Here is a 27,124-nt window from a genome sequence, read left to right as displayed (position 1 = left end):
CACTGTGCGAGCCTCTGAAGATTGTTCGCTGAGAAGATACACCTTTGATTTGGTGTTATTTTTTAAAAAATGCAGTCTACATTATTACTTAGAAATATTTTATCCAGGAATCCTTTAATAAAAATGAAATTCTTGTATTTCTGATATATCCTTTCTCAGTGAACTATGCAGAAAAAAAATATATATCTCCTATTATCTTAGAAAAACCTGAAATATCCAGACCTGAACCTTTTTTTCTCTTGTTTCTGTCCAATCTATTTCATGATGTTTGGTGTCTGTGTCTGGGTAAGTCCCACTGAGTGACTGACCTAGCCACTGTGCATCTTGAAGCTCTCTAAGGCAAGTGTGTCAGCAAGCAGCAGTCACTGTATTGAACCTTGCACTTGCACACAAACAAACACAAATAAAACAGTTGCTACAAACCCCTCCATTGTTATAAGCTTTAGGAACCTGTCTGATTTATTCTACTATTGCCCACACATTTTAAAAAGCCGTGCATTATTCCCTGGCAAGCATTGGAAGCCAGAGAGGAGCACACTATGGAGGCTGGAATGAGGCTGGTGAAATTGGCTCCAGATTGTATTTATTTCTTATTACAGAGCTCAGCATCCTTATGTTCCCTCATCAACAAAAAGACTCCCCCCTATACGCTCTTGGTGCTCTCTGTTTATGTTCACCTGCTACTCAATTAACACCCCATCAAAACGCACACTTGCTGGGGGTTTATTGTCGGACCACTGCATTGCAGCCTTTAACCCTCTCTCTCTCTCACCTACATTACGCATGGAGTTAGAAACAGTCCCCTGACTGTGCTTAGAAAACACGTCTTTTCATTGGGTGTTTGTGTAAGGTTTTCCTTGGGCGTATTACCCTGGGTGTTCATAACGCTGTAACTGAATCTACACGTGTCTGACATTTATTACCTTCCATAGGACTGTAAAACTCACTTTTCTCTTTTAACTGTGACTGCTGACATGCTACATAAAATAAACTTTAAATATTGCCTATAAATTAATTAGCATTTTCCCTGTATTAGGAAAAGCCAGTGAAGGCTTAGCAACATTGACCTGGTATATTTAGAAAGCTTAATTGGACTGAATGCTGATGACAAAGGGATTATTCTTACTCAGTTTGTTTTTCATTAGTTGTACTTACGCCTATATTAACCAACTAAAAGATAGTCATTTATAGAAAATTAAAGGACCATAATAACTTTCAACAACAAAACTTGCAACTCGCACTCAAAATGATTTCACTGATACCACAGTTCCAATTATCTTTTTCTTCAGTATGTAAATTACTATTAACTCTATTAATTCTCTCTCTCTCTCTCTCTCTCTCTCTCTCTCTCTCTCTCTCTCTCTGTGTGTGTGTGTGTGTGTGTGTGTGTGTGTGTGTGTGTGTTTTGTGTGTGGTTCTAGGGACTGAACTCAAACATGCTAGAAAAACACTGTCCCATACCACATTTACAGTCCTATTAACTTTTATACACAAATAATGTAGTTCTACATTATATAAATGCTTATAAGTACCGTGCTTTTGTATATAAGTCATGATTTGGGAGATACACTATTTTACATACATTTTCATACAAAATATGGTATTGAGCTTATACTTTTATACATTTTGTATCCTGTCTTCAATATTCTATGTGATGGCTAGTTTTATGTCAACTTGACACAAGTGAGGGCCATTTTGAAAGAGGGAGCCTCCTGAGACATTGCCTCCACCAGATTGACTGCTGGGTTGGCCTGTGGTGCTTGCTTTCTTTCTTTCTATGGTGGTTTGAATGGCCCATAGGCTCATATATTTGAATGCTTGGTCACCAGGGAGTGGCATTATCTGAAAGGATTAGGAAGTGTGGCTTTGTTAGAGGAAGTGTGTCACTGGGGGGTGGGCTTTGGGGTTTCAAAAGCCCGTGCCAAGCCCAGAGTCTCTCTGCCTGTGGATCAGGATGTACCTAACACTCAACTACTATTCTGGCATCTGCCTGCATGTCACCATGTTTCCCATGATGATGATAATGAACTAAATCTCTGAAACTGTAAATCAGCCCCCAGTTAAATGCTCTTATAATTACTACCTTTGTCATAGTGTCTCTTCACAGAAATAGAAAAGTGACTAAGACACTTTATTTTTTCCTTCAGGTTTGGCAAAACACACAATCTGCATTTCTTTGAGATTATAATATAATTTTTATTGATGACTGATGTGGGAGGGCCCAGTTCATTGTGGATGGTACCAGCCCTAGGCTGGTGGTCCTGGGTGTTTTAAGAAATCAGGCTGAGCAAGCTCTAAAGAGCAAGCCAATAGGAAACACCCCTTCATGACCTCTAAATCAGCTCTTACCTCTGGGTTCTTGCTTTGTTTGAGTTCCTGTCCTGACTGCCCTCAGTGGGGAACTGCAATATAGAATTGTAAGCTGAAATAAGCCATTTCCTTCACAAGTTACTTTTGGTCATTGTGTTTTATCACAGCAATAGAAACCCCAGCTAAGACATCCCTGTAATTAGATGAATTTTAATTCATGTGGTGACTTCATCACTCACTTAGGGAGAGCTAAGCTTCTTGTCTAATGCTGTTTCCTCAAATGCAGACAGTAACATTGGCATCTGTTTTATATAATTGATGTCAAAGTTAAAAAAGATATACTTGGTGCCTGTCATGGTATGTTAATCAGCTTTCCAACACTATCACAGAGAGATAATTAACTTATAAAGAAAAAAACATGTCTTTGTCTCAGTGTGTTAGATATTCCGATCCTTGATTGGATGCACCTATTGTTTTTTGCCTTTACTGGGGTGCTGAATGTCACTGGACCGGAGTATGTGGCAGAGGAGAATTGATCACTTCCTGCCTGGAAGCATTGGAAGGGAAGGATCTGGGGTCTTACAATCCCTTTAAAGATGTGCTGCACCTCTTAAAGACGCACTGTCTCCAACAGTGATTCTTGTCTGTGTTGTCAGGTTGTTCTATATCACCTGCTTGTCCTTTGCCTCAACTTACTTCCTCCTCCCAGCCTCTTCCAGGGCCATGCACTTTTGTATGCTCTCAGAGATTCTTAGAAGCCATATTTCAAGTTTGTTCTGATTCCTGCTCTTCACTCAGGCTTAGGTTAAGAATTTTCCTTGGTGGTAGAACAGGAAGGTAGATTGATTTGGCAGCTAAGAGCACAGTTCACAGTAGCACGTCTGCTATTGTTTCATGGTGTGATCTCTTTGGACCGCTGCAGAAAGACACACTTGATGTTCCATGTCCATTGGCTAGGGCCTTTCCTCTCTTATCTTCTGGCTCTAAACTACTTCTTGTGTTAAAAAGAAGACTTACTTTCTTACTTACTTACTTACCTTAATTAATTAATTAATTAATTGAGAGAGAGAATGCCTGTGTACATTAATGTAGATTCAGTAGAGGTCAAAAGAGGAGGGCACTGAATCTTCTGGAACTGCAGTTAAAGGGAGTAGTGAGACGACCACTGTGGGTACTGGAAGTTGAACTCAGGTCCTCTGAAAGAACAGAATGTATTCTGAATTGCTGAGAAATCTCTTCAGTTCCCTAAACTTTTGGTTGCTCTCACAGAAACATTGTTCTAAAGCCAGTACTTTGACATCTATGCATTTCTATGTTTGAATGAAAATAGATAAAGATTGATCCATTTAATTACTCAGCATTGTTATTCTTTTTCCATTTCCTCTGGGGGTTGGGATTTGGACTGTGGACATAAAAATGCACCTGGTCTACCAAATTATCAATGCAGATCCATTTAAGGAAAAGAGCCTAGTAACTGTCATTGTTGCTGATGCTAAGAGCCAGAAGGGAGTGAGTGAGGACACTTCATATTTTTCTTTTTTTATGCTAGGCAAACTTTTCCCATTTTATCCGTCTTATTGTTAGGAGGAATTCCTTCAGGTTGAACAATAACTTTCCTTTCATGATTTGATTCAGGTGTTGGCCTGAGATACTCTGTTTCATTTTAATTTTACAGGGGGAAGCTAAAATATCTTTTTAAAGGATAACATGAATTTGGAAGAGTGTTGTTAATTAAATTTTTATTTCTGTCAAGCATTGATTTTTTAAAAAGTATTGGAACCTATAGTTTAAGTATAGCTTTACTAACAGTTTCCTCCTCGCATTTGAAATACATTTGACTCATTGATTTTACAAATGACAGAAAACAAAACATTTAGAATAATCTCCCTGCACTAGACAGTATTTTGATACTTTTAATTCAAGATGTCATGTTGCCCAACAGAGTATTATCAGAAGTTTCTCTAGAGTTCCATCAAGGCCCTTATTTTCCTTTGTCTTTCTGCTTGTGTGTGCTGAGGGCAATGGTGTAGGTGTGAGTTCATGTGCAAGTATGTACTAGTGACTGTAGGTGTGCATATAAATGGATGGAGGTTAGTTGTCAATATTTGAGTTCTTCCTTAATCTCCACCTTATGGTGAGGTGCATTGCTCTCATGTGCCTGCTTGGACTCTAAACTCGGATCCTGTATCTCTTCCATCCCTAACAATACCCATTCATCCTTACTAGTCCATCTGCTGGATTATGATTTTTTGTTTTGTTTTGTAACCCATTTAGTTTAACTCGGGCCATCTATGTGAATAGTGGACTGGAACTATCCACTGGAACCTGGTGGGTTCACCAGTGATTATACCACTGAATGCAATAAATAATGCTCCATCAGTCTATGGGCCCTGTGAACCTGTCCTCCATCCATGCTTGGCTACTAATAGGCCAATTATTGTATGGACCCAGTGCTGGTATGTTGTGACTTCATAATAGTAATGTCTGTGTCTTGCCCAGATGGGATTTTGCAGCTCTCCCCTTTATCTTTTGGCTTTTACTTTGGGGATGCTTCCTGAGCCTTGGGGTGATATATAGGTCTTATCTGGGGCTAAGCTTTCTATCTTTTTTTTTTTTGGTTTTTCGAGACAGGGTTTCTCTGTGTAGCTTTGCGCCTTTCCTGGGACTCACTTGGTAGCCCAGGCTGGCCTCGAACTCACAGAGATCCGCCTGGCTCTGCCTCCCAAGTGCTGGGATTAAAGGCGTGCGCCACCACCGCCCGGCCAAGCTTTCTATCTTTTACTTATTCTCAAGATTTTCTGCAGCAATGAGTCTCTGCATTTATCACCATTCACTGAAAAGAGAAGCTTATCAGATTAAAGCTGAGAGTATCATTTTCCCATGGATACAAATACAAATATTTAGAAAGAAGTTTGATGCTATGTCCATTTAACCGAATGATGTGTTTTTGACCAGACATCACTTCTTCCCCTGGAGTTGGCTTAGAATGCAATCATAGAGTGATTAGTTACTCTCATAACAGTAGTGCCATTATTGCGTAAGCAGATTTTTCTTGCAGTTAATAAGGTTCACATCTAGGTAAGACCATTAATGTCTTTTCTCCCTCATCAACCTGTCCAGCATCTTCTGGGACTAGGAAAGCAAGCCAGAGGAAGGAAGCTTCCTGCTCAATTCCAGCTTGTCTAATACATAGATAGTAATTTCAATGACAGTTTGGAATGTGGATTAGGATCTGTTAGGCATGCTTAAGCTACTATCTTTACTATAAAATCTATTAACATAAATAGGTGTCATTGACCAGTGACTTTGTTTCCTTTTTTGCAAAGCGGAACTGAAAATAAATGTAGTTCAAAGATATTGAATGATTTGACATGATCGTTTCATGAAGCAGAAATCACAATTGAGCTTCTAAGTCATTACAGATATTGCAACAATAACATGATAGGCTACTGACTTAGTCATTCAGTTCCTTTTTGTGGATGAAGTACCCATTCCCTACATTAAAATTAGCCACTGGCTATAATAACTGTGTTCAATGGTGTGCTCTGAGGTAAGCAGAACTTAACAGATTCATGTAACAGACTCCGGGCAATCAGAATGGGAACAAATAAAGTGTGCCATTTCTTTTTATTATACATCTGTTCTTTCATCTCTGTATTCTTTAAAAATAAACCGCTCTTTCAATAAAACTACCTTATGATGAAGTTTACTATGTTTTCATAATATTATGATGCAAATATTTCTTTACAGCCAGATTGGAGTAAGCAGAGGCAAAATCCACAGCTGAGTTTTCTTTTGCATTCTCTCTACTTTTGAACTTTTCAAATGCAGGTGGGAGTCGCTTGGGATCTATACAGCTCTAAGCAGCACGTAGGAACTCATCATGTTTTGTCACCTTTAAAATAGCTTTTGTTATTATTTTTAGTGCCTGCGAAGTAGTAAAGTATAGATCATTACTGCCTGCTAGGACTCATTTGTTTGGGCTTGATTCCTATATCACCATGATGTGATTATTTTAAAACTTCCTTTCATAAATAAATCAAAGAGGCCATGCTTTTACCAACCTTATAATTAATTATACATGTGCACACACACAGTTCTGTGGGTATATTTGTAAATATTAAAGTTATTCATTTTAAATAAGTTTAATAATCTAGTACTATGTTCCATATCTTTCATACTAGTCTCTTATTTGTTTTAGAATGGGATAGAGGCAGAAACTGATATGGACAGTAGATGCTGAGTGGCCTCTTTCTTCTGGCTAGTATTTTCCTGTGGTATATTTCTGCATGTCAGAGAATTTTAATCAAATGGTGCATCTATAGGGTGATAATATTATTCTCCAACTGCTTTTTTAAAATAATATTGTGCTGGGTATGGAGGCAGCAGGTTAAAAACAACTAATTTAGTGAGCAAGTAAAAAGACTGAGAGGGGTAAGGCAATCCTGTGGAAGGCAAGGGTAGCAAAAAAATCTCATTAAAAGAGTGTGGTTAATATGATATTCTTGGTTAAAATGGAAGTTGTAATTCTCAATAGGTAGATAATGGACAATGAAAAACCCTTAATTTAATTAATATTGAAGCTTTTGCTTCTATATCTGATATTGGTGTGCTATTAATGATCATGAAAATAATGAAATACTTAATGATAGGTATGGCTATATACATACATACATACAGGCTGATTTCTTCAATGAAATAAGAAAATAGAAATTGTAATTGCTTTGATCTTTTACAAATCTTGATTGGGCCAGTCTTAGGGTACTTAATTTTGATGATAACATTTTAAACGTTTCTGAAGTTTTAATTACACCAATATGAAGATCCTTAATTAAACTCACAAGAAAAAATAATTATTTGCATCAGTTTTAATGTCCAGTACTATTTAATTGTTGGCATGTGAATCAATAGAACAAGATGCCTGATTATCTAAAGGTGATCATTAATTACTTAGTATTGACAATTATGCTTAATCCTGGTTTGAGGAGCATATATTATAGAATTTATGTAGAGGCTTTGAATAGAGCTTAGAATGTTCAATCTGTGGCTTCTGTGTACATAGTGGTGATTCTATTGAAAGGCACAGGATGCTTTCATTATCCTTCAAATGACAAGGACGAATGAGTGGTATTCATCAAAGCCATGCTGAGAAGCCAGACCCTATACAATTTATCTATTCTTTCTGAAATCCTAGCTGTCCTCAGCTCTACTGGCCTCACTCTAGTCAGTTTCAACTTTTGGACCAGTTGTTCCTGTTAAGTGTCCATACATCAACATGTACTTCAAATATGAAAACATGCATTAATATGACATTGATGTCACTTTTTAAATTCTCTCCTGCTGGCTCAACCGTCAAGACAAAGCAGTGCAACAAAACCTTGGGATGTAAGAATGGTGTCTATAGCATCCTCATTGTTCTTTTCTGCAGAACATGAGAGACTTTGGAATCTACTCAATCATAAATGGGAAGCCTTCATCACACCCCTCCCCTCAAGACTCAGGGCGTTATGGGGAAGAGGAGGCAGAAATATTGTTATAGGAGTTAGAGGAGATGGATTACAGACACAACAGGATTGATGTGCATATGAATTTACAGAGAATGAGGCAGCATGCACCTGCTGCTTCTATCAGAAGGCCTGATAATACCAGATGTTGAAAACTGGAGTACAGGTCAATGCTACAGCACTTGCTTACTGTGTGGGAACATCTAGTTTGGTTCTCAGTCATGAAAAAGATATTGTTGATATATTTATACAAATTTCCAGATATGGTCTTCTACATGGAAAGAAAACCCCAATTGGAAGTTTATCTTAAAATATATAGATTGGGTTTAAAGTCAGTAAGTAATTAAAAATAATTAAAGGTATACATTTGGGTGGTTTTATAAGAAGTAAGAATATGTGTTTTCTTAAATATTACAGTTTTCTCAATTTAATGGTATTAAAAATAGTTAGTGGAACTAGTTTCTAAATATAAACTTTGATCTTCAGATGATAAAATCATTTCGCTTAAGTCAACAAAGTATCACAAGCAACAGTATGGTCTCACCTTTGTTTTCAGATAGATTTATAAGTTAATTCGGTTCCAAACTCTATACATGAAGAGAATACTTTAATCCAAAATAAAGATTTTTCTCATCAAATAAGTGTATGCTCTCCTTGACTTCCTCCTTAAAATTAATGTCAAACACACAAAGCTTGGTTTTTAACTTGACCGCAGTAGGGACGCATGCTCCACTACCTAGAAGACAGAAGGGAGAATAGAAAGAATTTGGCTTTTGAGTTAGAAGAATCTGTACTTAAATTCTACCTACTTTATATTGAAAACTTAATAAGGCTCTTAACTATCTGCACCTCAGATTCCTTATATATTCAGCAGGACCACAATGTCTAAGTCATGGAACTGTCTGGTATTCACTGAACTAGTACATAAGGGACCTGGACAGCAGAAATGGCATTTTTCTTCATCTCCTACTTTCTTCACTGAATGGAGAGAGAACTCTCTGTTTCTCTAGACCACTAATGTTAAGTGTGTAGCAATCCCTGTAAAATCCAAGAACTTTTACTTAACAGATTAGTAATAATTTAAAATAATAAATTAATGACAAGTTAAATGACACTTCAGTTTTTATAAGACTCATCTTCCTAGTTATATTTCCTCCTCTCAATGACTCAATTGTATACATTATACCATATGGTAAATTACATTAACTCTCGAGTCAAGCCCTTTGGTTCACATCCTGGTTCTCTTACTATATTGAGATTTGGCACCCCTCTCTGTGTGCTTCTGATTTCTCATTCATAAAATGAAGACTATAGTGTCTGCCTCATAGGATCATCATTAGGGTTAATATGACAATGTTGCACAGCATGACACAGGCGTTGGCTGTTTAGTAAGCAATAATCATAATTATCTGTTTAATTGATTAAAAAATTCCAGAGAGTTTAAGGGACTTTAGAAGGTTGAAATGGATAAAGTAGTTCTAAGTCTCAGTTTAGAAAGTGATGTTCTAATTCTAAGTCATATGATATTTCCATTAAAGATGTTTTTAATCCAGAAATCCCCAGATGAACGCCATAGTAAAATGATCACTGAACATCACATGTTGGTTGACTTTATTCTGGTTGTGTGTACAGATGAAGCATAAATAATCAAGAAGAAGCTTGGGGCCCTAGACTAGTCTATTGGTTTGAACCAGATGAAAGATGAGGTAATGTGTATTAAATGAATCAATAAACCAAAGGATTTGTCTAGCATTTGACTTTTATGGTAATATTTTCAGTGGTGTGTGTTACACACTTCTGCAAAAGTAGAGGCAATTAAAAAATGTATATGATTTTCTTGATGTAACACGAAAGAATGGAAGATAGTATACTTTGGACCACTGCAATAATTTTTCTATACACTGACATTGTTTCACTTTGCCATGTGGCTAGTTGTTATTGTATAAAGTAGATGAAGAAAAGTAAATTCCTTCGTTTAAATTAAAGTCCTTTTTTTTTTTTATCAATTTAGAGGAATGGCTTTCCAGAATTTATTATTGTTTTAGAAAAATTCTGGGCTGGCAAGATGACTCAATGGGTAAAATAATTGCTCTGCAACCTTGATGACCTGCCTCAATCCCTGGAACCTGTGTGAAGACAGAAAGAGAGAACTGATTGCAAAAAGTTGTCCTCTGACCGCCACACATGCACTGCTGCATGTAGTACACAAATACCACATGCTAATAATTAGTAATAAGATTGATAATATAAATATTTTAAAAATCTATTGAGAAAAACCACAAACTTATTCTTAGTTGATATTACACTGAACCTAAAACTGAAAGGAATGAATGAAAACAAAGAATAATGATGCATATGTAAGAAGCTTCTATGATGAAATCTACTACTTGATGTGCCAACATTAAAAATTAAATTAAAAATCTAAAAATATATCAAAAGTATATTAGTCTTAACTTTGCTAACTTGTTCTAAAATTTAAATCCTTCTTGGCTCTTGTAGTTTGAATTCATCCCTCAAAATTCATCTTTTGGAAATTTAATTCCTGATATGTCAGTGTTTGGAGAAAGCACCTAGTGAAGGTCTACTTTTTTTCATGAGAACTTTTTCATGAGAACGTTGTTACTGCAGGAATGGGTCAATTCATGTATGAGTGTGTGTGTGTTTATGTGTGCATGTGTTGCATGTGTGAGCATGTGCATGTGTATGTGTGTGTTTATTATAAAAGTGAGTTCTTATTCTTGCTCACTCCTGCCTTCCTGCTTTCTACTATGGGGCGGTGTAGTGTGAAGTCCCTTGCCAGATGTGCCATACACTTGGATTTCCAAGCCTCCATACTTACAAGAAATAAACTTAATTTCCCAGTCTGTGATAACTGTGTTATAAAAGTGAGAAATCAATTAAAAGAACCATAATCTAATTAGTATGTTTAATAGAGTAGGGATCTTTTAACCAACATTAAGGATTTGGTTTTTTCACTAATAAATATGGAGTGATGATATTTAGAAAAACAAAGATCAGAAATCCAAGGAAAGTGAGAGAGAGAAAAGATTGAAGAATGGAGAAGATTTGAGAACTATGACCATCCCCTCGGAACCATGAAATGTCTTTTTGGGGACCTGGAATATAGGGCTCAGATGCAATCAAGTACTGATGTTGAGAGCTGAGCAACTTAATTCCTTGAATGTATCCAAAAGGATGGGACTCAGCAGCAGGTAGAGGTGGTGAGGCTGCAAGAGACCCCGGACTAGACTACAGTCCCTTTGTAATTTTCTTCTTTTATTAAATTTTTAAAATTTAAAATGTAATTACATCATTTCCCTGCTTTTCCGGCCTCCCTCTAATCCCTCCTCTGTTCCCCTCCCTCTAAAATTTGAACTGGATCTAAAGTTATAGGGCATGAGTCATGGTCAGTCTGGGGACTTTTGTTTAGAAGAATGGGTGGTTGGAAACTTTGTAGAGACACGCGGTACAAGAGGAGAAAGAATGGTTAAGGTGGAGAGAGAGTATTAATTGGGGGCATAAAATAACTGTCACATTTATTTGTTCAGTCACTGTAATGCACAAGGCACTAGAGTCGTGCTGAGCTTAGAATCTTAATTTCAATCAGAAATAAATGTCTGCCCTACTGAGGGAAAACATGACGTAACTTCAAGAAACTAAATGGAAGACTTAAAGTCACACAAGGGACATCTACACAAACTAATTTTTTAAAAATTCTGAAAATGATTACTCTGTTTAGTCTTCAAGTGAGTATCCATTTGATATGCTTTGTAGTAGACTAATAATCAATGAAAATGCCTCATAAAAACTACGAATGCTTTTATATGTGTTGACAACTTTGGTTGACAGTATGCAGATTTCTGTATCCTGTTCATCTTTGTATCAGAGGAACAGCTGTATAGTACATGGGAAGAGGCATTGTTCAATGGAAACTTAAACCTTCTCTTTACATTTATCCTTGACTGAATCTTAACCTATTTACTGAAATCAATAGTAAAAAACACATAATCTAGCAACTTAAAGTTGGATATCACCATCTAAATTTGGTAGTAAAATTTGGTCTTTTTAATTAGGCACTTAATGCTTTTATCAATTAAATTTTTTTCACAGCATTGCCAAAGAGGTAAAACTATCACTTATCTGCGGCATATATTTTATGCACTAATATCTAGTTTCTGTAGACCTAAATTTAAATTATTTTCATTAACTCAAGTACATTTAGCAGTACAGTAAATCATATTTTTTGATGGCTGGAGTAGAAAGAAAAGAAATTTGTCTTTTATACCATTAATCTACTTTAATGGATATATAATTTCGGTGGGCTTTTCATTGTTAGTAAAGCCAGACTTTCTGTGTAACTCATTTAAAATATTTGTGTAGCTTAGAGTTGAAAGCTTCTTAAATTTGTTTTTGTATTTCAAGCTTTCTATAAAAATGTATGTGCTACTAATTTTGAAGGAAGAACAAAGCCCCTGAGTTATATTGTAGACGTTAATGACATTGTTAAAATGATGACAGATTGCTTTAATGGTGGGTATGTAGTTAATTGGAGGAAGTCTAACAAAATGTGCCATTTCATATTACTTTAAAAAGTCAGTCAAGAGCCATCACCCACTTACAGTCGTGTCTTAACCCAAATCATAAAACATGTATAGTATTAAAACTGATGGAAATAGCAAGACACATGTATTCATGCACTGTACACTCATAAGACAACCCATTAAATACTATTTGTTAACCTTTAATTCAGATGTCTGCAATGAGATAAAATAATGTAAAACACAAGTCATTGGAGGGTCGTAAAACTGTTTCTGTAACCACTTTTATTAGCTTGCTATTTGATGCTGGGGAGAGTTGCACCCTGAAGCACGTCTTATGTAGAAGTTTATATTGTGTCAATATATTATGATACAAATTTAACCTATTAACTACATGGCAATTGTTATGTTTATTGCTAGGGCCCATGAAAACACACACATTGTTGACAAATGTCACTGTAGCTTACTCTATATCATGGACTTGCCCTTGCAATTCAGAAGATCAGCAGGGCTCTTAGCTCCACCCTGAAACTTACATTACCATAAAACTCAGTGATTCAGCTCCCCAGAGAAATTTAAATTTAATGTTTATGTTACCTAGATTATGTTAAATTGTGTATAAGTACACGTAAGTATGTTTTGTTTGGATAAATGGAAAGAAGGTCCTACTAAAATGGGTTCATTTACCTGCATTCTCTATTTTTGAATGAACAAAGATTACTGTGTACTAAAATATTAAATGTTAGTTTTTTATTTTATAGAAACTAGTGATGATATGCCCAGTTCTGATCTGTTCATGTTCACAAAAACAACATTAACCTCCATTCCCTCAGTGGATAAACCATCTGCATTATTTGCTCAACATTGATGGAAAGTACTTTCTCTTGTTCCTCTGAGTACAGGAGCTCAAAGTGTGGATGGATGCGTAAGTGGTCAGTGTTCAGGGATTCACACTGCCTCCAACACAGCAAAGAAATGGCACCCACTCCCAAACTTGGGGAAAAGCCGAAAATGTAGTTAATTTACTCTCTGTTTGACTTCTCTCTTCCCTAAAAGTTGATGAACATTCTGGAAAATGTGGCTTTTAATTAAGAATGAGTAGGATGTGGGCGAGATAGCTTACCTGTTCAGAGCACTGACTACTTTTGCTGAGGACCACGGTTCAGATCTCAGCATCCCCATTAGGCAACTCACAATTGCTTGTAACCCCAGTTCCAAGACCTCCAATCCTCTCTTCCAGCCTCCACAGGTAAGGGCACATACATGGTCCATATAGACTCATGCAATTTCAAATATAAAAACATTTTTTTTAAAAAAAGAGTAAGTTACTATAGCTAGGAGACTACAAAACATGAAGACTGCAAACAAACTTTTCTTTGCACCAAAACAGAATATATTTTATGTAGCTTCTAAATTTATTTAGGTAAGGGGCAGAGAACCTTGGGTGAATTTCCAACTTTCCATTCATATGAATATGCACACCCAGACATGATGCTTACATTTACACACACACACACTTGTTAAGATGTAAGCTTGTGAGTCCTCAACAGCCATATGTGTGTGTGTGTGTGTGTGTGTGTGTGTGTGTATGTATGTATGCCTTTGACTCTTTTGTTACATTTCTTCAGATCTACAGGCCCATTATATTTCCTTAAGAAATCCACATGTATTATCACATCTTTTGCTGTTTGATGGCCTTAAAAACAAGGCCATTTATACCCTAAACTTTATGATGACCACATACATAGGAATGTATATTTCTGTATCTGTCTACCTCATGTAACATGTACAGTCTCCAAATAAGCTTATTATGGTAATTCTCTAGCTCATTTTCCATTTTCTCAAAGTTTTGACTCTTAACATGGAGATTTTTTTAAGTTTTTAGGTCATGTTTGGAACACAGAAATGTCTGGGGACTTATTCTCAAGTAAGTCATAGAATGTAGAAACTGTTAATCAAATGTAAGGATTTACACTGAAACCCATTATTAACCCTCCCAGGGTTCCTTATCATTTATAATTACTTCTCTAAGACCGTTCACAGTATTTATGCTGGTAAACAGTCATTTCTTCCAATTAAACTGGCTGTCTCCTGATGCCTGCTCTATGTTCTTAGGATAATGGTCAAGTTGCTGTGTCTTTAATTACGAACCACTCTAATTTGGGCTGACTTCCTTATTGGAAAAGGGAAAATACTCCCCAAACTGAAGGGAAAAATAACGTTGCTTCTCCTTCAGCAAAATATACTTCCTGCCTCTAAACTTCATTCTAATAACTGAATGCTTGAAAACCTGGAGTAGGCTCAATGACTTGCCCATCGAGGCCAGTTTATTCCAGCCATCTTCTTCGGGTGCTGACAGTCTCCTAATGAACTACTGTATAAATAGCTGGACACAATAGGAAAAAAATAAAACAGTGTGTCCGTTTTTTGTTACAGTATAGCAAGTTACCACAATGTTCACAACTTCATCCACACCTTTCTTACCTCAGTTTTCAAGTCAGGAGTTTCCCATGCTGTGAGGAGTCAGTCAGTAGGCAGAGCTTAGAGTGCAGGTCACCTTTCAAGCTTGCCTGACTTTAGGTAGAATTCTGATCTTTGTAGACATAGGACTGAGCCTCTTTTCTCTTGCTAGCTGTAGATCAGAAGCACTCAGTTCTGGAGGTCACCTTAGTCCCTCCCAGATGATCTTCCTGCACCTACAGAAGCCCGAACCGTTATTTAAAGACTTGAGCCCGATGACATGAGACCAGGTTGATCTCCCTTCTGATCCTTTGATCTCAACCTTTCATCATATCCACAGAAGCTCTTCACTGTTGCCAAATAAAGGAATTGAATCATTGGGCCAACACAATGGGTGGAGGCCACAGGGTATTGCAAAAATTCTGCCTATGACAAATTCATACTGCAGGTGTTTGGGGAACTGAAAATTCAGAGAAGTTTAAAACCAATAGAACTGTCAGACATTTTCTTAATAATCATACAGAAATTATAACCTGAGCTGTTTTTATTTTACTTTTCATGACACATGTGACACATGGTAGACTAGTTTCAGGGATTTTTTTTATTTTTTATTTTTTTATTTTTTAGTGTGAAATGCTCATGGGCTTCTGTTCCTAACAACTGCTGCATCTGAATTGCCATTGCTAGGAAGCTATTGTTTATAAGTAAAAGCCATGGAGCCAGGCATGATAACACAAGCCTGCAATGCTAGTTTTTGAGATGTGGAGGTCTGCAAGCCTGGGGTGAGCCTGTGCTACATAGAACCATCTGGAAAATGTTGAGTGAATGAATGAATGACTAAAACATAGCGAACATTTACTGTGTTAGCACATAAACACTTTTTAATTCTTAAAAACCCTACAAATTTAGCCAGGCATGGCGGCTTATACCTGCCATCTCAACACAAGGGAGGCAGAGGTAGAATGACTGCTGTGAGCTGGGCACCTACCTGGACTACATAGTAAGACCCTGTCTTAAAAGACAACACAAATAAAAGCCTGTACACAGAAAGTATTGTCATTACTGTTTTCTAAACAAACAAACTAAAGATGAAAAAGTGCCCATTTTCTGGGTGTCACAGTGATTGCTGGGATAGAATAATAAATGTGCATTGAGTATTTCTAATTCTAAAGCCCATGGCCTTCATTGGCTCATTCATTCACACAGAAAAATTACATGGATTAGACCAAGTTGGCATGGATCATCACGAAAGCTCCCAGAGCCTCAAATGATCAGTGTATACTCAACCTTCACTCTCCACAATTTCTCCTACAAATGTGGACATAGATGTTAAAAGAACTTAAATCTATAACCAAAAAAAGCCTACAATTGAATAAATGCATCTCACTGCCCATTGACAGTGCATTGAAGTGAAAACAGATTTCTCCACTCCCAGAGACGTGTTGGAAGATAGATAGGAAAAGAGTTTACACACCTGCTTGCTTTTTTACAGCTTAGTATGATTTTCTTCATTGCTCCATGAGAACCAAGTAAGCCTTAAATACTCAATATTTCCTAGAGTCCACTGCTTTGTTAGTGAACAATGAAACTAAAGGATGTAATCTTTGTAAAGAAAGCCAAGTTTACTAGGACATGAGAGCTGCAGCCTCGAAACTATTCTCCTCTCCCTTTTCCTATTAAACTCAAAGGAACTGTATTTCGATTCCTTAGGCACTGCTCATTAAGTGGGAAAAGCTGTCTTACAAGAGTCACTCTGTGCACTGATCACACGTCCCAGATGATTTTATAGTATACTAGGCTAAGAATTATTGAATACTTATCGTATGTTGCTGCATAGACGATTTTGAGTAGTGTGGAGTCATGACAAAAACTTTTCAAGCCTTTTGTGACTACTCATTCACAGTAGATCATCAAAACAGGCTTTGGCCAACAATCTCTAAGGAGCTGTGACTATTTGAAGTTGTATACGTGCCACTATCTGGGATATTAATGGTTACTGGTAGCATGTTTATATGCAAAGACTCTTTTGGGGTATGCATTTAATTGCTAAGCACTATTGAAAGTACATGGCAGGTGCTATCTTTCTATGAGTCTCTCCCTTTTGGATTCTTTCCTTAATTATCTATTTCTGGTCAACTTTTTCTAGTAAAAATGGTTGTTAAAATAGTTAAGCTTTTTAGAGCTGGTCACGCATAAGGAAGATGAACAGTAATTTGCTAAAACCCTAATTTATCAAGACTCAGGGCAGCATGATCCCACAGGACAAGCCACTTGTTCAGACTGCATAGGTTCTTCAATATAACTACAGCTTAGAGATAAAATGTTGTCTCTGGCTTGTGGAGTCAGACCATGCAAATTTACTCATGGTTAAGATCCCTTAAGGGCCATGCACTATTTATGGCATGCAATCGGAACATAGTATAAGGAAAAGTAGAAACTGATTTTCTGCCACTGCGACTCTTCATGATGACTCTTAGCTTACCCTGTAGCATGATGAAAAGATGTGTCAGTGTTCACAGCAGCCTCCTTGTGGTTATCTCTCTTATTCGTCACAACACCTTGAGCAGGATGTGATTTCCCTCATGTTGGCAAGAATGAGCTTGAGCTTGTTTTCATAAGTCCAGAAGGTTCTCCAGGGCAAAGCATGATTCCTGACACAACATAGGTTTAAAAGAAATCTGTTGAATTCAACTTTCTGTGTGTTGAAGTAGCATCAACCATCTTTGTATTCCAAAAGAATCCAACATGTGTTATTCTTTTGAGACTGTGATTGTGAGCCTTGGGCTTGCTTTCTACTCCCACTTACCATTACCTCAAGAGGAATTAGCCATGAGTGGTCGCTGAGTACATTTGTCACATTGATTTACATAGAAAAGAAAAATTTTTTTTTTTAGGCTTTGTTTTGGGGGTAGGGATATTATAATCTGAAATTCTGTCCTTTATTCTTCTGTTCAGAACTACACTAAATAATTCTATTATAATATTGTTTAATATGCAAATTGTAAATATGTACATTGTATATACATAAATAAAGTAAGTTTAAAAAAAAGCAGAAAAATGAGGAAATTTGTTGAATGATTGAACTGGCAAATACCTGTCTCCACCATCTCCTGATGTGCTGCTGTCCCGACCTCCTTTTGCTCTGTGTGACTTACAAAGTGAACACATGCCGGGCGGCGGTGGCACACGCCTTTAATCCCAGCACTCGGGAGACAGAGCCAGGTGGATCTCTGTAAGTTCGAGGCCAGCCTGGTCTACAGAGTGAGATCCAGGACAGAATCAAAATAGCACCAAAACTACATAGAGAAACCCTGTCTTGAAAAACCAAAAAAGATCAATCAACCAATCAATCAATCAATTAATCAATCAATCAATCAATAAAGTGAACACATTATTATCTTGTAGACCTCATTATCCCTTTTTATAATCAGCTGTAAATCTCAGCTATCCTCTATGTTAAGTCACTTACCCCTTTGATGCCCAAACGCATCTGGCAATGATGCAGGATGCAGTGTCACTTTCCTGTCATGGAGAGCTCTCACAGATTCCTCTCTTCCCTATTCTGAGGGTCATTGCTACAGTTCAAATCCATGCTTTTGTTTTTGGGAACTACATTATTAACTTTTTATAATGCCCATGGTTCTGGTTTTGAAATCTCCCCACTCCATCGTCCACATTATATTGTTTTGTTCTGAAACAAAATTCTACTTTTATTATTTATGAATTTAAAATCATTCAGCAATTTTTCTCTAACTTAAGCAATTGCGACTCATGTCTTGGACAGGGCAAACAACAGCAAAGTATTCCACAATGAAGGCCCTGGTTGTAAACACTCAGTGTTCATTCTACCCAGAAGAGCATTTCCCAGAAGCTTTCATTACCAGCCCTTCTTGCCTTGGCTGTGCTATGTAACCCCTTTGACTTGACGACAACGGTGACTACTTAAACGTAAAAGCAATTCAAGTGCTAAAACATGGTGTAGATACTTCTCATGCCATCAGGAAAATAACTTCACTTCTTTCACTAGTGATTGTCTCTCTGAAAATTTTTTTTTTGTTTTTTTTTTGTTTTTTTGGTTTTTTTTTGTTTTTCGAGACAGGGTTTCTCTGTGTAGCTTTGCGCCTTTCCTGGAACTCGCTTTGGAGACCAGGCTGGCCTCGAACTCACAGAGATCCGCCTGGCTCTGCCTCCCGAGTGCTGGGATTAAAGGCGTGTGCCACCACCGCCCGGCATCTCTCTGAAAATTTGGTTGTGTATATTTATTTGGTTGGTGTGTATGTACACACATGTGAGGAGGGGGCGTGTGCATGCCATGTTGCACGTGTGGACGTCTGAGGACAACTTAAAAGAGTCAGTTCTCTCTTTCTACTCTATGGATCTCATGGATTGAATGCAGGTCCTGAGGCCTGGTGCAAGGACCGTTACCTGTCGAGCCACCTCACCGGCGACCTTCCCGCCTTTTCTCGCTCTTCTGTTCCGTCGGCCTGACTCTCGTCACTTTATCCCACCGGCACTCTTCCTTTGACCTCCCTGTTGTTGATCCTCCAGGGTTTAGGATCCATCTTCCCTGCATCCTCCTCAGAGCTGAGAGCTGTTCACATCCTTTTCCTCCTTGACACACTCCCTTCTTTCAGCTTAGAGACGTCATCCCTTGTTTCCTTTCTACTTGTCTAGTGTTTATTTTTTAGATTTCGTCACCATCTCGTCATCCTCTACCTGAGGAATAAATAAATGATAGAAGTTCTCAGAACACTAATGAACTCTGCTCTCAGGTGACATGTGTATTAGAAAAAAAAAAACAGAAGAGAACTCCATATGTTTGTTGCATGCTTGCTCTTCGTCAGGCACAGTGAGGGAAATAAAATACAAAGTTTGAAAAGTAGATCTTGAGAAAAACAATGACATCATGAGGTTTGTAGGCAAGTGGATGGAACTAGAAAATATCATCCTGAGTGAGGTAACCCAGACTCAGGAGAACAAACATGGTATGTACTCATTCATAAGTGGATACTAGATATAAAGCAAAGGATAACCAGACTGCAACCCACAGCTTCAGGGAGGCTAGTTAGTAAGGAGGACCCTAGGAAGGACACATGGATCACCCAATGATGGAGAAATGGATGAGATCTACATGAGCAAGCCGGGGTGGGGGATGGTGAGGAGGGTAATGGAGGGCAAGGAACGGGGGATGAGAACTTAGAGGAGTGGGAGGTTTGAGCTGGAACGGGAACAGACTGGGAGAGCAAGGAAAGAGATACCATGATAAATGAAGATACCATGGGAATAGGGAGAAGCAGAGTTCTAGGGAGGTTCCCAGGAATCCACAAGGATGACTCCACCATAGACTACTGGCAATGGTCGAGAGGGTGCCTGAGCTGGCCTACTCTGGTGATCAGATGGTTGAATACCCTAATTGTCATCATAGAGCCCTCATCCAGGGACTGGTAGAAGCAGATGCAGAGATCTGCAGCCGGGTCCCAGGCAGAGCTCCAGGAGTCCAATCGATGAGAGAGAGGAGGGATTCTATGAGCAAGAGATATCGAGACCATGATTGGAATAAGTACAGAGACAACTAGGCAAACTAGTGGAAAAACATGAACCCATGGTATTGGTCTAGACCCTCTGGATAAGTGAGACAGTTGTTTAGCTTGAACTGTCTAGGGGTCCTCAGGCAGTGGGATCGGGACCTGTTTCTAGTGAATGAGCCTGCTTTTTTGGAACCTGGTACCCATGATAAGACACTTTGTGCAGCGTTGGTTCAGGGAGGAGGGGCTTGGACCTGCCTCACCTGAATGTGCCAGGCTCTGCTGACTCCCCAAGGGAGACCTTGCCTTGGAGAAGGTGGGGATGGGGGGTGGGTTGGGGGGAATGCTGGGGAGTGGGAGGAGGGAGGACAGGGGAATCTGTGGTTGGTATGTAAAATGAATAGAAAATCTCTTAATAAAAAAAGAAAAAGAAAAGTAGATCTTGATGTCTAGCAGGTGAGCTGACAAACTTTTTGAGGCCATGTTCACCCCTTCTGGGCATACATAATCTTCCTATCATTACACAAGGTTATCTGAGACCAGGAAGCAAGACAAGGCCTCTTTGTAACGTTTTCTAAGCATGGTCAAAAATAAGATTGCTGTCTAGAATACCAAACACTCCCATTTCCTAGACCTTACAAAAGATTAAGACCTGCTGGGGTTCCCCATCACAGGGCTGTCTGTCCCTCTTCTGTGATGTCACCCCTTCTTGTCTGAATCTCCTAAGTCTCTGAATCGAAGCTGGGCCCTGGAATAAATCATTCATCCTCCTTACTGGGGAGTCCACAGGTGCCTGTGCTACATGTTCTGTTCCACTGTAATGAGTAACAAACCAAATTTACTCAGCTACAAGTGTTATGATAGTCATTGGATAGAAAACATGGTAATGATAAGGACTTTGAACATATTACTTTATCTCTTGTAACAATCCCTATACATGGAATCATTATCTTTTTTAGTGTATATGAAAACACACTGAGATGTTAAAGTATTTTAACGAAGATTATTCATTTGGTAAAGGATTTTAATGTAAGCACTTGACATTAGAATGAATGAGAGTTTCTAAAACATACAGTCAATGTTTATTATTTGAATAGATTTAACGAAGGCAGTCCTGCTCTAACAGACTGACCCCTAACTTCAGATATAGGCGATTCCTTGGTCGTTCATGCTTTGATGTAGTTTATTTAAGCCAATGTACATAGAATACTGTAATTTCAATATGAAATAAGTACGAAACTTTATAGTACAATTTTTACTTCAAACAAAGTATTGAGACCTATTGTGTATCGTACACCATCTCTCAGTTTAGACCAACCACATTTCAAGACTTCAAATGATACACACTATTAAATAGCAAAACTTGGAACATGAAAATATTTCTGGCTCTAAGGAATATTTAGTTGTTCCTTTTTAATCCTAGCAAAAATTTTCACCCATCTAAGATAAACTAGTCCTATAATGACAACAAATAGTCTCTGACTTTTCAATATACCAGATGGCAGGACTAAACCTTCTTTCTACATTTAAAATATTAGCCTTCTTAATAGCAGCTTAGCTGGACTGTGACAGATTCAGTTATCACAATATAATCCACATATATTTATAATATATTGACTTGGCTTACAGGACTATATCTGCTGTCAAGTTTCAGTATCATTGTCTGACTGTAACTACAATTTCATGAAGGAAAGTTTTAGCTTATCAGAACCTTCATATTTTCCATGAGTAGGATAATGTAATTGCAGAATGCATAGATGCAACTGAAATGTTCATTATTTTCTTCGGGGAGCATTCACTCAGCATCATCTTATCCTAAAAACAGGAATAAACAAATTACATTCTGGACTCCCAGGTGAACTTATTGTTCATTGAAAAACATGAGTGTGCTGATCTCACAAAAATTAAAAGACTATTGATATCTGTTGCTTCCAATTAGAAAGATTAGTAAGACAAATAAAGTCATCTTTAAAGAAAACTTTAATGAGAGGGCTATAAAATTTAAATGTAACTCTTTTACTCCAATGAATGTACATTTTGTTGGAGATGATGAGTCTATCTCAGATGAATTTGAGTAGAGTAGGAGATAATTTGGCTTATAGAACACACAATATCTTCTTAGTGGACAGAAGCCATCATGTCTCAGGTAGACCTTGTCACCTATCACTATCTTCTGAAGATGTTACAGTCTTTAATCTATAAACCGGTAGTCTCAGAAGTAAATAAGAGAACTGTGGGCCTATCTGTGCATGCTAATATCACTTACATGTTTTTGTTTTTGAGATAAGAGTCCTGCGTACCCAGGGGTAGCATTGAACTCAGGGTAGCCCAGGATGGCCTTGACAAAAGCAAGACAGGAGATGAAAATCTAAAAAAATTACTGATTTAAAGGTGGAGAAAGGGGAACTTTTATACATGATTATGGCAAATCAATATATTCAAATTTCAGCTGCCATGAAAAACAGCATAAAGATTCTTTGTAAAATACAACCATCATATTTATTCACCAGTCCCAAAACAGGTGCATAGGCAAGGAAAATTAAATGTTATGTCAAAGCAATACCTGCACTTCCAAGTTTACTACAACATTCTACACAATAGTCAGTTATGTAACAAGACAGAGTGGTCTCATCCATTGATATGATGATGATATAAAAAAATGAATTTACGGATCCATGGAATATAACTCAGGCACAAAGCAATAAAATTCTCTTATTTGCCCTTGCATCTTCTCCACACCCTCTTGTCAATACCAGTTACACTTGGATTTGACTGGATAATGTGGTGGTTTGGATGTAATTGGCCCCATAAACTCATAGAGAGTAACACTATTAGGAGGTGTGAGTTTGTTGGAGTAGGTGGGGCCTTGTTGGGGAAAGTGTGCACTGTGGAGGTGGGCTTTGGGGGTCTCAAATACACCCAGGCCACGCTCAGCTCACTTCCTGTTGCCTGTGGGTCAAAATGTAGGAACTCTCAGCTCCTTCTCTAGCACCATGTCTGCCTGCATACTGCTTTGCTTACTGCCATGCCAATAGCAGACTAAACCTTTGAACTGTAAGCAAGCCACCCCAACTAAATATTTTCCTTTATAAGAGTTCCAGCGGTCATTTTGTCTCTTCACAGCAATAGAAACCTTAACTAAGACTAAGACAGTCTCATTGATGAAGTAATGAATAGATGTCCTGATCCTCTGTTTGATGATACTAAGTTTCAGGTGAGGTCATTACGTAGTGAAAGAAACCAGACTCATGTTCTCATCATGTTGTGGACATGAAAATATCTATTTCATAAAAAATGAATAGAACAGTAGTGACTATAGATGAAGAATGGACTGAGAAGTAGCTAACAGAAACCACCAAACACAACCAGAGATGGAGTTCATTTTGGTTTTTGACAGAACAGCGAGGTAACTACTGTGAATACAGTCTACAGTGTATAACATATCCAGGAAAAAAGTGTGAAAGTTCGCAGCACAAAGACGTGATTAACACTTCAAGAGATGTGTACGCTTATTACCCTGACCTGATCAAAGCATTGCACCACAATTCATAGACATGAGCACAAGTCTCAGTTAAAAACCAAGATGACAGTTGTAAAGCCTATGACGAGTTATGGCTCGTGAGGCAGGAAAACATTGCACCACAGGAAAGTGACACATGATATAATTTTGGTGAATTAATAAAAATCACACTTGGAAATAAAAAGAAAGGGAGGCATTTTAGGTTATCTCTACTCTATAAATAGCCACTCTTTGAGTGCCCCTGAATCCACTTAACTAAAAGAAAACAAAACAAAGCAAAAAAACCCAAAAAACCCAGATTCATACACACAGAGCGTGTTTGAGCACCACACCTGTACATCTATGCGAGTGCTCATGCATGCATGTGTACACACACACACACACACACACACACACACACCCCATCCCATCCTAGCCTCTTATTTTATCATTGTCTTAGTTTCTTTGAAGATGTATTTACATTTATTTAGCAATCCTTTCCTTTGGGAGAAAAACATCAGGTGAAAGTTTGGTGGCTTCATATAAGCACTGATTTAAAAAAAATGCACATACACCATCTATTCCTTCTTCACTGTGGGACCTGGCACTGGAACAGGTGGCTGAGAGTCACATGGCCACTATTTCCAGAAGATGGCTTTGTGATTCTTGAGAAAACATTAAGAGCCATGTTTTCATATCAGCACCTCTACCAACTGCCCGACTTTGTGAATCAGTAGCTCCAGAAGCCATGGGGCATGTGTGTTTTCCTCTGGATTTTCAGTGGATGGTCAGATATAGAAGAACGAAAATAGACCCATATCTATATCAACTGCAAATGGATCCAATAACTTAATCTAAAACCTGAAACTCTGAAACTGCTAGAACAAAACACAGACAGTACCCTACAGGATATAACTGTGGGAAAGAATTTTCTGAATAGGACTCCATTCATTTCAGATTTAAGGATAACAATTGACACATGGGACCTCACAAAACCAAAAAGCTTCTGTCCATCAAAGGAAACAATTAACAGAAGGAAAAGGAAGTTCACAGTGTAGGGGAAAAATTTCTGTTAAGCTATATTTCTGATAGAGGATTAATATGCAGAATATACAAAGAACTCAAAAAGAAAATTTAAAAAATGAAGCATCAATCAAAAGAGAACAATAAAAAAAATGAGTGTGCATTTGAACAGAGCCTTTGTTTTGTCTTTTTGATACTAATTAATCTAAATGGTAACAGTGACATCTCATAATTCTAGTTTGTATTTTCCTGATAATTACTGACAGTGATTTTCTTCCTATATTTGTTGTTGATTTGTGTTTCTTTTTTAAAAGGAGTATCTACTTAAATCTTCAATCTTTCTTTTAATTGGTTTATTTGTTTTTGAGCATTTGAGTTCCTTACATATTCTGAATATTAACCCCTTGTTTGATGAACAGTTTACAAATATTTTCTCCATTCTTTAAAAAAGTGTATTTTATGTAAGTCTTCGAGAATTTCATACATTGTGTTTTATCCCATTCACCTTCTATCCCCAATTCCTTTAGATTCATAGCCCATTCCATACTCAGCCAACTTTGTGTTCTTTTTTTTTTTAAACCAAGTCCAATTTGTACTGTCTATATACTCTCGGGTGTCGGACTATCCACTAGAACATAGTTGGCTAGCAGGGACCACACATAAAAACTGACTCTCCCTCTCCCTGCAGATATCAGTGACCAAAAGCTCCTTAGATGCATGAACCATTATGCCAACCTTCCTGTTTCATTCTGGGATTCTTTGTTCTTCAGATTGTCTCTCAACTCTTGTTGCTTTCATGATGTACAGAGAATTATTGGTTTGATAGAGCTGCATTTGTTTTTAACTGTCTTATTTTTATTAAAATCAATAAGATAAAATCCAATGTAAATCCTTTATTAAAAGTTTCTGGTTAATTGTCTTAATAGTTACTTAAAAATTGTTACTGTACATTTTTCCTTTTATAAATTTCTTATGTTATAGGACTTAAATATGTTATTTTTATTTCATTTATCTGCAAAGATATGTAATTCTATGTATTTCACCCCATACTGTTTTAAGGATTGTAATTTAATGGATTGTTTTAATGCTGGAGAGAATTAGTAATTTGACATTGCCATTTGTCATAATTATCTTTTATGGAACTTTTGCTTCTAAATTTTTTTTTTTTTTTTTTTTTTTGGTTTTTCGAGACAGGGTTTCTCTGTGTAGCTTTGCGCCTTTCCTGGAACTCACTTGGTAGCCCAGGCTAGCCTCGAACTCACAGAGATCCGCCTGGCTCTGCCTCCCGAGTGCTGGGATTAAAGGCGTGCGCCACCACCGCCCGGCCTGCTTCTAAATTTTATTGCATAATAATTAGATCTGTTTCTGAGTTTAAGAGCATCACTACTATTTTTATTGATGATATAGTAAATGTCTAACTTAGTATGGAAAGAAGCTGATCATTATAAAACTTGATTATTTACCTTTCTTATTACAGAGAACATCGTCAGATCATTTAATATATTTTAAAATATACACCATGTAAAATATTGTGTGTAAGTCACTTAGATAGATATTATTGAGATTATTCCAGAATTGGGAGAGCATTGAAGAATCAGCCAGAGCATTGCACAGTCAGACAAATATAGAGTCTTCTCTATCAGTTACAGGATAATGGATTTTTCTGCCATCAAATCAGAATAATGAATTCTATTACTTTTTCAGTTAATTCCTATAGACTTTCTAATTATACAATAAGATTTTATAAATAGTTATTTTTTCTTCATTATCAAGATTTATACCACCCATTTGTACTTGCACTGGCTAGTGCTGACGACATGCTAATAATTAAAGGCAGCAATTAAAGATGTTTCTCCTTTGGATCCCAGCTTTCCTAAGAATAGCTCTAGTAATTCAATGTGAGTTAAAATAGATATCTTTATCCAATTAAGATGTATGATTTTATGCCTGTTTGTAGTGTTTGTGGGGATATGTAATTATTAATAAAATCATCCTTTTTGTTTGTGTTTTGTTTGCTTTATTCAGTGTATAAACATTCTGTTTTAAGTAGGTTAATCATAAGACTGGAAATTGGAGAGTATGACTTTCTGTCTAGAATTCAAGCTCTGGACGTGGGGGAAGCAAGTGTGTGCCATCAGGCTGGATCACTGTGGGAGCTACTCCAGAAGCCTTAATGTTGTTGAGAGTTGCTGCTGGAGAGAACATCTCTAGCAGAGAAGGAAGCTGTCACAAGGAGAGAAATCAGAACAGGACTGACAGGCACAA

The sequence above is a fragment of the Peromyscus californicus genome, unplaced genomic scaffold, assembly GCF_007827085.1.
Source record: "Peromyscus californicus insignis strain IS unplaced genomic scaffold, ASM782708v3 Scaffold_7__1_contigs__length_154581171, whole genome shotgun sequence".
Lineage (NCBI taxonomy): Eukaryota > Metazoa > Chordata > Mammalia > Rodentia > Cricetidae > Peromyscus > Peromyscus californicus.
Note: the sequence above shows the minus strand (reverse complement) of the source record.